The sequence below is a fragment of the Lissotriton helveticus genome, chromosome 2_1 (genome assembly GCF_964261635.1).
Source record: "Lissotriton helveticus chromosome 2_1, aLisHel1.1, whole genome shotgun sequence".
Lineage (NCBI taxonomy): Eukaryota > Metazoa > Chordata > Amphibia > Caudata > Salamandridae > Lissotriton > Lissotriton helveticus.
In genome coordinates, this window is record NC_136059.1 from 1,233,069,196 (window position 1) to 1,233,081,427 (window position 12,232).

Genomic DNA, 12,232 nt, shown 5'->3' on the forward strand with positions numbered 1-12,232 from the left:
GTTTTGCAAGACCAGAGGCCTATGTATAAACACAACTAAAACTAAGCTAATGGTTTTGGCCCCATCTAAACACTTTAGAAATTCCATCAAGCTGGATGACTCCCCTTTAGAATTAGTGGAGGCTTTTGACTATTTGGGTGTACGGGTCAACAACTTGATGAAATGGAATTCTCACTTGTCAAAGATGCTACTCAATCATAAGCCTGTGTCGGGGGCAATAGCAAGGCATCAGCGCCTTTCCCACAGCCGGCCTGTTGCCCCTGCCATCAAGGTATATGAGGGGAAAGCCCTGCTCTCATCCCTGTATGGGGCAGAATTGTGGGGGTCCGAGAACATTGCGGAGCTAACGAAATCAGTAAATTTCTACAGGGACCCGGTCTCGCTCCCCCCATCGACTCCTTTGGTCCCTCTTCGACACGATTTTGGTAGACACTCAATCAGAGACATAGCAAGGCTACGCCCTGTCTTATTTTGGGTACGCCTCAGAAGGACCCCCGAACTATGTTACTATGCTTCTGGTTTGACCGAATTGCTTCGCATGGACACAGGCCGCAAGATACCCTGGGTTTCAAATCTTAAGTATTTGATGGGGGAAATTGGGCTAGTAGATTCCTGGGAAAGCCAGTCTCCACCACCCAAGCAGGTAGTTAAGAAGGCCTATTGGGAGTGGGTGTCCAACGAAGCAATACGAAATCTGAAGCACGGTTCCCTGACGGAGAAATTCCCAGATTCCAAGCCCTCCCCCAAACTGGAACCCTTCCTGGACCTCATTGAATCCCCTAGAGACAGGGCTTTGTATTTGAAGTTCAGGTTAGGCACACTACCTGTGAATGCTTTCACTGCGGGGTGGAAACCCTTAGGAGAGAAGGAAGGAGGTTGCCCTGGTTGTTCTTCCCCCACAGAATCCATCCCCCACTTCCTCTTCGCCTGTCCAGCATATGGCCAGGCGAGACGGAGATGGTTGAAACCCATGTGCTCTAATTTAGGGACAAAACATCATAGGGAGGCATTGCGCATTCTTACATCAGACACCTCTGTTCCCAGCGTAGTATGTGGGACAGCTAAATATCTGGGAAGCGCTTGGCTACTTAGATCCAAGCTCCCCTAGGCGCATCAGTTGCAGATTATGGAGTCCCTGCAATTCCCTTTGTTTTGGTATGGTTATCCTTGCCTGATAATTGTCTAAAATCAATGTTTTTATGGGTTTTTAACTGTTTTTAAAAACATATTGTCTTTTAAATTCTATTTTTGTATTGTATGTATGACAAGGCGCCATTATTTGTTCTATTTATGGAAAAGGGGATGAATTTCTGTTTTTAAAAATGATGTATGACTTGTACACTTTTATGATACATTCTATCGAATAAAGTCATACAACAACAACAACAACAACAAATGGTCGCCATCTATCAATGGCGCTCCTATTTTGGCCTATTGGGCCTTTATTAAAGGACCACATTGGTACTTTCCCTGCCAAATTTTATGCTACTTTATGAGTTGTTGCTACGACACACCTATATCATCCTGTGCACTTTGTGATCGAGGAGGGGACCCCCCAATGAATTAATGAATTAAGAAAAGAGGCTAAACCTAGAGATATTATTGTTCTCTTCTTGGAATATACTAATTTTCTAATGATAAAAATAGATTAAATAGCTGGGTTACAAAGAAGTTGATAAAAGTCCGGAGGAGATGGTCCGGGACTCATTGCTGAATTGGAGAGATTTGGTAGGTGGTCTGGTTTACATCTTACCCCCGGAAAATCTATGCTGTTTCCCATGGGGACACTGGTAGCGAAATCTGACATGGAGTTGCCTGCTGTCGGGATGCGTATCGGAGGGGGTGCGATACTTGGTGGTTACACTGACACACTCTAGCACAGCCTATTTGGCCCACAATATCGGGAAGAGGATAGATGGTATCAGAAGATCGGTAGCCTTCTGGAAGGAACTCCCGCTGTCATTGATGGGAAGGGTGGCCCTGACCAAAATGGTCATCCTACAGAGATACCTTTACACCCTACAGAATTCATCATATATGGTTCCTCAGAAGGAATTTCCTGCAGCTGGACAGGCTTATAGTGGAGCTACTATAGGGTGACAAATGCAAACATCTAAACCTGAATACCCTGCAGAGGCGATGGGGGGCAGGGGTCCTAGAGGTTCTCCATTTGAATTTTTTTTACATGGCTGCGCAACTGCAGCATGCGGTACATTGGTTTGATGAGCACGATAATTGGTAGAAGAGACTGCTGGCGAGCATGCACAGTGAGAGCTCTATCCTGAAGCTTTTTATGATGAGCTGCATGATGCCTGGATCCCTTCCCTATATTATTCGCCATGTAGCATCGGTATGGGGCACGGTAGTGCAGATGGTGCGTAAGAGAGCACCATATGCTCCTGAAACCCCGCTGTGGGCGGTGGTACTCTTTAACTGGATAGGGCAAGTGATGAATATTAATAAATGGAAGGAGGGAGGTTGCCTATTGATGGGGGATTTATATCTCGCGGAGCAGTTTATGACACAAGAGAAATCAGATACTGCCTTCCAATTAGGCGTGGGGCAGCTCTTGCAGTATGCCAAGATCTCTGCGGTAGCCAGCAAACTGTGGCTGACTATCCCACTAAAGCCCCTGACCTGATTGGTGCTGCGGATAATGACTACTCTGGCGGGGGGGCATAGGCTGGTTTCACAATCTATGGAGCATTACGGGTGGATACCCCCTTAGCTCCCCTCCCACCACACAGGAAATGGGACGATGCAATGGGGGAGCCTCTCACGGAAAACACAATGGCGGAAGGTGCATGAGGGGGTCAAACAAATAAGCTCCAACACACATTTTAAATTGATTCAATACAATGTGGTGAATCAGGTATACCCCACTCCTTGCACACTCCATCAAATATATCCGGATAGGGAAGACACATGTCTCAGATGTAAAAGCTCAGGTGCTCCTTTTAGTTATATGCTGTGGGACTGTCCTGAACTAACATACTATTGGTGGGCGGTCATCGATACTCTGCAGACCATCAAGGGATGGGTTATTCCACCCACTATAAGGAAGTGGTATTAGGTCTCCTGCCTTCACCAAAAGGCAAGAAGCTCACTAGAAGGTTTGTACAGCTGGGGCTTGTACTTTCAAATAGGAGAATGGGTTTACACTGGCTTAGTCCTACTGCCCCCAGTGTTGAAAGGTGGCTCAAAGACATGGTGGAGTGGGCCACAGCGGAGTCATTACAAATGAATATGGTCAGGAGAGATGATAAACTTGAAGAAGACTTGAGGGCCTGGCGCTTAATGATTACAGATTTTACTAAAGATAAAGATTCCCAGGGAGGGGAGTCACCTGCCTCGGGCTCCACTCAGGAAGGGCTTGGCCCACTATCCATTCCTGACGTCTCCCATGAACAGGGGGCTAGCATAGGTTATTGGGATAATTGATAGGACAGATGGACTCCAAAGTTGTGGAAGGACTATTCCACCCATGAGGGGGAGGTCGGGGGGGGTACTGTTTATAGTTATTAATCTTAATTTTCTATAATTGAAGAAGAAAAGATGACAGTGAACATGTGGGTGGGGGCTAGCAATATGTACAACACTGTTAGATGATGTGTGTCTCTGTTGTGTTCTGGAAGCGCTTCGTTGCCCGCCCGCCCGCCTGACACGGACGTAACGCAGCTTTTGCCTCAGCACCGCCCCTACGTCCATAATGTTGACGTCACAAACGCGCGAGCAGTGCAGAGCAAGTGCTGCATCCGTGTTAGCATTTCGCATCGGAAAAAGGTAGCAACGCGGTTACATGATCTAAAAGTAGTAAAGACAGAAAAGCGATAAGAAGTGGAAGGAGGAGACGCGGCAAGCCGTGCCGTGCCAGCTGGCAGGGGCAGGCAGCCACGGGGGTGCACGGGGAGCTCCCTGTTTAACCAGCAGACCGCGGGGCGTGGCCACGAAGGCTGATCTAGTCAGACACAGCAGAGGTAAGTGGGGGAGCGGAGAGGAGGAAGGAGCAGTGAACGATTCTCCGGGTTTGTGTGCACGGCTTGGGCTTGGAAACTTATGGTCAAACATATGGTGGTCGAACTTATTTTACCCCAGTAGAGAAAACTCACAGTGCACGTGGAGAGACCAAGCTACCGGGACTTTGACCTTGACTCTTACGCTTGTAGTTGAATTCTTTAAACTACCCTCTACTAATAGCCTACCAATAGCCTAAAAAGGAAAATCAGCTCCGGTGAACTGTAATTGCACAGGGAAATTCTAATAATGGCCTCAAAAAAAGGGAAAAAGCCGGCAGAACATAACTTGAGGCCAAGATTAAATACAGCAAATACAATATGCCCGGGCACCTTGGAAGAGAGCAGTGGGAATATAGAGATGACACCGGCGAAAGCAAAAAGGAAAGGAGCAAAAAAGAATAAAGTGGTGGCCAAAAACCCGGGCAGCTCTGCGTCAAATTCGATAAAAGAATTCGTGGGGAAACATTTTAAAAAAGTGTTTACACCAGTAAAAGACCAAGAAATGGTGACAAGCAAGTCAGCATTACCTAACAGGAGCCTAGAGAGGGAAGAGAATGCATGTGCCTCCCTACCCTTGGAAGTACATATGTCCGATTCCCTTAATATGGTCAACCAGTCTCTACAGTTATTATTGGACCATAGGGGCTTAGCGTCGCCACGGTTGTCGTCATCACCACGAGATCCCTTTTCCTATGACTTGGAAAGAGGACCACTGGACAGCCTAATTCCACAGGAAGGTATTGAGAGAGTAACAGAAATTTCTTCGAGCAGTAGGATAAACCAGAGAAGAAGTGAAAATAAAAGTCCGCCTGAAGTTCGAAATATCAGTTTAGGACATTGTGCTGAACTGAATTTAATGCCAGAGATAAATCCAGAGACAAATCGGGACCTTTCATCAATGTCTGCTCCCTCTATGTTGGATTTAATGTTAATATTACAAAGAACCCTTCAAGGACTTCTTGAAGTAACCCTGTCTAATAATACCATTTAAAAAAATCAGAAAATGTATCTAGCTAAAATAGAGGGGGAGCTGCAGGGGATTAGATCCCATATGCCAGATATGGTAAGACAAATCCCTGATCCCGAGCCCCAAATTCAGGCACAGGTGGAAACTGACAAACCTCTTAAAGAAAGCCAGCATATGCCGAACACGGCATGTAAAAATCTTGACCCCGACCTTCATTCTCAGGGGGAGCGACAGGATCCGACTGACAAATCATCCAAAGAGAGTCATCAGGTATATATCTCAAAGTGGCCAATGACGATAGTAAGGAGAGCGGAGCAGACTAGACGTGGGCAAATAAATAGAGTAAGAGGTGTAGGGAAAAAATCAGCAAGGATGGTGAGTCATATCCCTGAGGAAGAGTTAGGGGTGGAAAAGGAAGATGGTGAGATGGGAAAGGAAATAAAGGGACCTAACCGCCATATGAGTATAATACAGAAGAAAACCCCAAAAAGACAGGGAAAAATTGTGCTTCCATATAATATCCCTACACCCCAGAAGAACCCTGCAAACAAAAAAACCACAGCGTAGCCCAAGGTGTCTGGGAGACAGCTGGGAGGATGTCTGCAGGCATGAGTTACCCGGGAGATGTGAGTAAATAGACCTAATAATCAAACAGACAAGGCCAATCTGATAGAACCTTCAGCACCAAATAGGGTAACAAAAGAGGGGAGAGAGAATATGAGGTTATACCTTGAACAAATCCCACTAAGGAAAGGGTGGAAGAAGTTAGGAGAGAGGCTGCCCTTAAACAGGTCACAACTCTTGCAAGGATTTGCCAAATGGAAAAAACACACTATCTTGCAGGGCTAGAGGGATGTTTATAGACCATGCCTAAGTATTATCCCCCGTAGAAATCAACGAACAACTACAAACTTAGGGGTCTCATAAGGGATCCAAAAGTGATCCTCTACTCAAAGTAACCTTATCAACGGTACAAGGGTACGATGACAGTGACACTCACAGACCAGATCACAAGATGTGAAGAACCAATTACGTGAGTCACCCCTGGTTTAGGATTCCCATCAACGGTCTTGTGATGATCAATGTTATCATTTGGTAATCCATATCGGGTATTGTGTCTCTAGATCATTGAGACCGACATACCCAGATAGCCAGATTCGGGGTAGCGACCCACAATCACTCGGTACTACCACATGATGTTGATGTGATGGGAAGTGCAGTGTAAAAATATATGTAAGTGGTGGTTTAAAAAAGGATAGGGAGCTCAACCAAGGTAAATTTAATAATTGTTGGCCCCTTCCCTAATAAAAACAAGAACAGTAAAGTATCATCATCGCAGTCCACACAAATAGCTGCGAGGAGACCAACATGTTTCAGCCACTCAAGGTTCACTCCTCTGGCTTTCGTCAGGGTCTCTGTTCAAATAATCTACTACTGCTTACAAGTGAATAAAGTGTGAAAAAATATACAAAAAAACACACACACACGCGAAAACCAGTAAAGGATATAATGTTCCATAAACTGTGTCAACTCCTCTCTTCGGCACCTGGTTGCAATTATACTGTGTAAGGAGGACAAACGTACAGGAAAGTCACAATCAGCTACACTGGTCTGTGATAAACATAGTATTGTTTTACAAAAATGAATCTACTTGCTTACTCACCCAGGGTGTCCGGGGAGTGGACCTCACCTCTTCCTGGACCTGGCTCAGGATATGTGAGACCCCGCTCTACAATAACACAAACCGGCTGCGTAAATTACAAAGACCAGGAGGTCAAACATTAATTTACTCTGGCGGTCAAAATACTGTGTATGGAGCTCATTAACAGCCATCTAAAGATACTCCAAACCACCCTCTCTCCACTCCACCATCAACTACAGGCTGAACAACTGTTAAATACAATCAACCTTTAGTCCAGCAATAAATCTGACCAAATGATGAACAGCCTGATGCATAGATAAAAAGATAAACCAGCTGTTAGACCAAGAGGCCCAATTCTCCTACCTGTCCGTCGTTGTCTCAGGCCGTGACTGAGTCAGGGGGAGGCACAGTCTCTCCTGTGCACTGACTACTTCACTGTGCTGGTTGGTATCATCCAGCCTATCAGACCCTGCAGGGGAGTGGCCTAGTCGCTGCCTACCCAGGGAACTCTTTGTTCAACAATGCCAGAATAGTTGATCTGGCACTTAGACTAGTACAAGTGCCCATCGCTATAGTCAGGACTCAACCCAAACACCCGGTGCTCAGTAATCCCACTTCCTCAATCGCCAGCTCATTCCCGGCATCCCGCTCGTATTCTCGCGAGACTCGCTGAACTACCGAATGACGTCACGTCGGCCATTTTGGTAGTTTGATAGTCCCGCATTTCGGACTATCTCAAATTTAGCCCCCGAGAACTATTCATCTTCAATGGCATAGGAACGCATCCACCCTGGATAGTATCGAGGTGAAGACAGTCTGTCCATTGGAGGCATCCATGCCCCGCGAACCGGCCTCGAGCTCAATCTCTCGCTAGATTGATGGAGACTACAGAATGACCTCACAGTTTCAAATTCTGTAGTTCTTAGTCCTAACATCCGAGTAAAAGACCTTGCAAAACAAGAACTAGAACAATGTCTACTCGATGACGCAAGGATGCGTCCAATGATAGTAATACCACAAATGAACCATCGCCCCCCGGAGGGTGTATCCGCCTAGTGCTTAAGACCGAGGTTAGGTCATATCAATAATGGAAAGTAAATTTTGTTCATGTGATGGGTGCGAATAAAAACTTGAGCATATTTACTAGTGGCCAGGGCTCGCAGGCATGCCAGCCAGGAGGCACAGAAGGTGTCTCCAACAAACCACTGTCCTTAGCCCACCCGAAATAATAATTCCGGTCATGATTACTCCAGACCAAAAGTAAAGCAGTCTGGGGCTTACGGTGATAAATAGCCCTATGGTCGCTTATATATTATGTTAAGCTTCATAGCGAGAATGCTGTTGGAAACAGGGTCAAACGATGACCTGTAATTAGCTCTTTTACTGTGTGCATTCCACGCATTAGCCCACCAAAGAGCAGTATATCAAGTCAGTGTGAACCACGGAATGTCATCGTTCAACCCTTGTCTGTCTGTCCCCAATTTGAACACCCACTTCTGTTCGCGCATGAAAAGGTACCGAGACACATCGCTCACATGTGGTGGAATGTATGGTTTTTCCAAAACATGCCACGTGAAGTCAGTTTCTGCATGCTTCCGTGTAATGAAATGCTTAGTGAGTTTAGAGATGTCTTTCTTGCAGCGAAAAGTGCTTTTATGTTCCTGCATTCTCACACGCACCTTTCTCGTGGTCATGCCCACATACCGTTCATTGCATGTGCAAGTGATGAGGTAGATTAAGTTGGTACTGTTGCAGTTTGTAAACTGCCGCAATTCCCATGGCCTATCTGTACCAATGTCCACACTGGTGATCTTGATCGTTAGAGGGCAAATCGAACAGCCACCACACGGATGGTGCCCTAACACCGGGGGGAGATCCCATAATGTGCCTATCTCTCTCCTAGGTGTAGCTTTGGGTCGGGTGTGTACCAAACGATCCCTCAGGTTGGCTGAGCGTTTAAAAGCGAAAAGTGGGAAGGGGATTTTATCTTTGCCACTGTTCAGAATTCTCCAGTGCTTTTTTATCACCTTCTGAACATAGTTCGATTTGGTGTTAAATGTGCTCACTAGTGTTAGTCGGTCCAGAGGTGGTTTCTCTACACGTGGTTCCAGAAGGGCAGCACGATGATTATTTGCTGCTCGTTTGTATGAGCGCTGGACCAATTTATTTGGATAATGCCTCTCTCTCAGTTGCTTGGAAAGATCCTCTGCGTGGCGTTTGAAGGTTTCTGGAGTAGAACAGTTCCGATGGACTCGAAGGAACTGTCCAAAGGGCAGATTATCCCTCAAGGACTTGGGATGTTGGCTCTCGTACAGGAGAAGGGAATTCCTTGCCATCGGTTTCCTATACAATTCACTCTCCAGGCCCCTCGTGGTGCTATAAATTGAGAGGTCCAAGAAAGGAAGTCTGTCTTTGCTCATTTCCATCGTGAACCGAAGGTAGTTGTTCTGCCTATTCAGCCATTCGTGAAACAGTGTGACCGATTCACTGGTCCCTCTCCACACCATCAAGATATCATCAATATATCTTTTCCACCAAATTATGGATGGAAAAAATGGGTTGGTGGGGTGCAAAACTGTAGTCTGTTCAAATTCATGGACGTATAAATTCGCCAGCGAAGGCGCAAAAATACTGCCCATGCTGGTTCCAGAGACTTGGTGGTATATCTGCTCCTCAAACATGAAAAAATTTTCTTTCATGGCTATGGTAGCCAAGGCCATAATGAACGGTACTGGAGTGATGGAGTCCAATTCCGATTCGCCCAGGATGGATCTGATAGTGTCCAGAGTCGCATCCTGGGGAATGGAGGTATACAGGGACTCAACATCAAGAGAGACAAGAAAGTCCGTCTCTCGATCAAAAACTATGTCTGGAATCACTCTCAGGACATCGGTGGTGTCCTTGAGAAACGTAGGCATCTTGCTGACCAAAGGTTTAAGAAAATAGTCAGCAAACGCTGAGAGGGGTTCAAGAAGTGACCCTTGGCCTGAAATTATAGGCCTCCCTGGAGGCGGTCTCTGTGGTTTATGCACCTTGGGTAAGGTGTAGAAATAAGGCATGGTGGGATGTTTAGCCTGCAGGAATTGTGCCTCTGCGGAAGTAATCCAGCCTTCTCCTAAAGCTTCTTCAACCAGGACTTTGATTTCACTCATCAGTCTCGGAGTCGGATCAACAGTCAATGGATGATAGGCATTGCTGTTACTCAACTGACGGAGGCATTCTGCCCTGTAGGTATCTACATTTTGGACCACAATGGAGCCCCCCTTGTCGGCGGGCTTCACAATAATAGTCCTATCTTGGGTCAAGGTTTTGAGACCCTGTCTCTCCGCAGTGCTGAGGTTGTTATACCCTGACCTAGAATTGTACTGTATACAATCAATATCATTTTTCACAGCCAATTCAAAAGTTAGTACTTGAGTAGGTATGGTATGTGAGGGGGGTGAGAAAGTAGATTTATTCCTCAAACCGGTATTCGTGTCCTTGTCCTCCTCTGATTCTTCAATGTTCTTGTTTTTAAAGAAATAATGGAGCCTTAGCTTCCGAAAAAACTGTGCTAGTTCCATTTGTAGGACGAATGGATCACCCTCATCCGTAGTCACAAAGCCTAAACCCTTATTCAGCACAGCCTCCTCTGTGTCTGATAGAATTCTTTGACTAAGATTGACCACCAAGCTCTGTTCAGGTCTGTTTATTGGTCTTGAGCATTCCTTCTCGTCTGGCTCCGAGTTCCTGCGTGAGGGCCTGATGTATCTTCCCATTGGACTTGAGGTTGTCCTTGTGCCGGTCTTCTTTTGCCCCGTGACCGTCTGGGGCCACGCGCTAAAAAAGGCTGGCTATTGAAATTTTGAAAGCCGGGAAATGGGCCCATCGGTGGCGCAAAGTTACCTGGATATCCCCAGGGTCCTGGTGGCCACCAAGATTGGCCGGGCATGTTGTAGTGGCCCCTATAGTTTTGTGATCTACCCCCTCTGCCACGATTGTTACCAGCATTAGGTGGCTGATTGTTGGCCTCTGAATCACTTCCTGTCTCTGAGCTAGATCCTGAATAGTTGGATCCATACATTCTCCCTCGTTTGTTGAAATCTGGGGCTTTGTAGTTGTCGCTGGTATAGGGATAAACAGTCTCCAAATTAAACTTGGCCAGATCTTTCTTGAACTTCTCAAGTTTATTCTGAAGTATCGAATCAGCAAAATCTTTGTTGGCTTTGTCTGATTCGTCTTTGTTTTTTTTGAATGTGGCACTGATGGTGGCCTTGATTTTGCCCTCTAGGACCTGTATTTCTACTAAAATCGCGTCTGCAACCCGTTTGGCTGTGCTGATGATCAAAATTAGCCAATCACGGGTGCAGCGCCAAGCGATCATTGACCAATCCCTCAGGAATGGTTTGTCACTTAAAAATAATCGTGGAGCATTGGTCACTATAAGCCCAGGAGGTGCACAACTCGCTCGCATATACTCAGCCATAATGACCCCGTGTGTCTGAGTCCGAGAGTGCGACTTTTTTAATGCTAGAACTTTAGTCCAATCGTCCGTTGCACTGACCGTGGGTGTAGGTAGAGTTTCTAAGATACTGGGCATGTTATCCAAGATGGAATGATACATGGAGTCATCATACGCCAAACCATGGCGTTCAGCCATTATAGCTAATGCAGTGGAAAGGACGAGGAGGTGTAAGAAACCTCAAGACAGAAGTCAATACAAAAACACTTCTTTTTGATAGAAATGAAATGATCACTATTCATTAGATCAACATGTAATAGCCCGCAGCTGCACGCTGCTCTAAAAATGGAAAAAACACACTATCTTGCAGGGCTAGAGGGATGTTTATAGACCATGCCTAAGTATTATCCCCCGTAGAAATCAACGAACAACTACAAACTTAGGGGTCTCATAAGGGATCCAAAAGTGATCCTCTACTCAAAGTAACCTTATCAACGGTACAAGGGTACGATGACAGTGACACTCACAGACCAGATCACAAGATGTGAAGAACCAATTACGTGAGTCACCCCTGGTTTAGGATTCCCATCAACGGTCTTGTGATGATCAATGTTATCATTTGGTAATCCATATCGGGTATTGTGTCTCTAGATCATTGAGACCGACATACCCAGATAGCCAGATTCGGGGTAGCGACCCACAATCACTCGGTACTACCACATGATGTTGATGTGATGGGAAGTGCAGTGTAAAAATATATGTAAGTGGTGGTTTAAAAAAGGATAGGGAGCTCAACCAAGGTAAATTTAATAATTGTTGGCCCCTTCCCTAATAAAAACAAGAACAGTAAAGTATCATCATCGCAGTCCACACAAATAGCTGCGAGGAGACCAACATGTTTCAGCCACTCAAGGTTCACTCCTCTGGCTTTCGTCAGGGTCTCTGTTCAAATAATCTACTACTGCTTACAAGTGAATAAAGTGTGAAAAAATATACAAAAAAACACACACACACGCGAAAACCAGTAAAGGATATAATGTTCCATAAACTGTGTCAACTCCTCTCTTCGGCACCTGGTTGCAATTATACTGTGTAAGGAGGACAAACGTACAGGAAAGTCACAATCAGCTACACTGGTCTGTGATAAACATAGTATTGTTTTACAA